The sequence below is a fragment of the Exserohilum turcica genome (assembly GCF_000359705.1).
Source record: "Exserohilum turcica Et28A unplaced genomic scaffold SETTUscaffold_3, whole genome shotgun sequence".
In the NCBI taxonomy this organism is placed as follows: domain Eukaryota; kingdom Fungi; phylum Ascomycota; class Dothideomycetes; order Pleosporales; family Pleosporaceae; genus Exserohilum; species Exserohilum turcicum.
The window spans coordinates 2,417,811-2,420,186 of NW_007360136.1; positions in this window are offsets into that span (position 1 = coordinate 2,417,811).

Genomic DNA, 2,376 nt, shown 5'->3' on the forward strand with positions numbered 1-2,376 from the left:
GAAACAACCTACTTAGATACTTGTAGGCCTAAAAACCCTACACGTCTTATATAGCCCTTCGGGCTGAAAAAGGACGTTAAACCAGAATAATAATAATAATAATAATAATAAGGATTCTCACCCGCAGAGCCTCCTACCCTTATTCTCGACTGCGGCGTTAGGCCCGACTTCCGCACCTCATCAAGACTGGTCGTGATCAAGATGATTGGATCCATACACACATCTTCACCTTCGTTCCCTTTCAACTATCCAACCATTTCAAGTCAAGCAATCGGCATCCTTACCTTCACTGCAGTAACCTGCATGGACGCGCAATGACCCAGGACGCGCAATGACCCACCCCACCAAACTCAACACCTACACAAAATACCTTATAACTCTACTAATATAGACCCGATTTAGAAAGCGATTAAAGAAATTAAATCACGCAATCTAGGCGTATCTTTTAGCTATTGCTAAGTTATAAAAAGGTTTAGCATTAGCTATTGTACGCTCGCTTGAAGACACTAAGGCAAAACTCAGCCTTGCGCGCTCGCCCACCTCTTTATCCACCCACAACGCGAAAAGGAGCTTGTATAGTACATCAAATCTCTTACTAAGAGGCGTACACCACCTTCGCGTCTAATAATACGCCATCTTGCGTCATCCTTGCTTAGTAGAGACGTTTCAGAACGCTAGGTTTCTAGGTTCCTCTGCAGGAACTCCTCTCATCTTATCTCTCGCTAGCAGAGTCCTATAGACTAGAAGCGTCACAAGGCTAATTTAGCAACTAAGTATAGGTTGTACTTTAAGCTGTTACATAATAAGATAAAGGAGTACAATATACAGCCCTCTTACATCTTTAATATAGATAAAAAGGGCTTCTTACTTAGAATCCTTAGAAGGTCTAAAATGATCTTTAGTAAGAGGCAATATAAAAGAGGAGGAGTTGTTTCAAGCCTACAAGATGGCTCTAGAGAGTGGATTACAGTCCTAGCCTGTATCTGCTTAGATGGTACACCTCTTTCTCTATCTCTCATCTTTTAGTTAGATGCTAGAGCTCTAAAATTAGCCTAGGTAGAGGCTATTAATCCAAACAAGCACTTAGTCTTTGTTACCTTATCGCCCTCTAGATAGACTAACAATAATATAGGCCTAGCTTGGCTTAAAGAGGTCTTTAAAAGAGAGACTGCACGCTACGCTTGAACTAGGTACTAGTTACTTATTGTTAATGGCCACTTATCTTATATAACTATAGATTTTCTAGATTATTGCAACAGCTATAGGATTCTAGTTGCTATATATCCTCCTCATTCGACCTATAGGCTTCAGCCTCTTGACGTTGGGATGTTTAGGCCTCTAGCGTCAGCCTACTTAAAGGAGTTGTTAAACTTCCTCTATTAGAGCTATGGAATCCTTCCTCTAGCAAAAGGAGACTTCTTTAAGCTCTTTTAGAAGGCTTAGGGTACAGCTTTTAGAAAGAAGACTATTATAAGCTCCTTTAAGGCAACTAGCATTAACCCACTAAATGCTAAGGTTATTCTCTAAAAGTTCCAATAAGAGGCCTCTAGTTTAGATGAAAGCTCTTCTTCTGTCCTTAGTGGAGATAATTGGCTTAAAATTGAGTCTATTATACGCCAGGAGGTGAAGGATTTTAATAATAAGGAGGTAAAAAAGCTTCGCCGAAGCCTCTATCACCTCTTAGCTCAAAAACAAAAACACACACACCAGCTTTTAAGCAGAAATCTTTCATCAAAACTCGTCAATTTTCTATCAGATATAGGGGTAACACGTCGCGAGAAACCGATTTACGCCACCTCTAATGTGTGCAGCCCTCTCGTTAAGGTGCTAGAGGGGGTATTGTCGGTATTCTTGCGACGTGTTCGAAATGCGAAAATCTTCGAGAACGCACAGACCGCCCTGATGACTAATAGGGAGACTACTAAACGAAACTAAAAACAATTAAAAACACCAAATAAAACAACAAAAATCAAAAATCCTATATCTAAACGCCGAGACAGCCTGATCCCGCTGTGGCACCATATCCAACCGCCAGGACAGTCTTTGCCTACTGTGGCACAAAATTCAAAAACGCTATAACAGTTTTCTAGTCTGTAATAGCAAAATAAGTCGAAACGCCGAGACAGTCTTCGCCTACTGTGGCACTAAATCCAAACGCTGATACAGAGACTGGTTACCTCTGTAGAAGCACCAAGTCGAAACGCCAAGACAGCTGCTACTCGCTGGGCACTAAGTCGAAACGAGAGAGTTACTCACTAAAACTTGAGATGAAGACTCATTAAAAATGAACGAGAGAGTTACTCATTAAAACTACCTAAGTCGAAACTTTTTCTTTTTATCCCTAAAAGAGCCCGCTTGGAGGATTGCTTTGCTTTT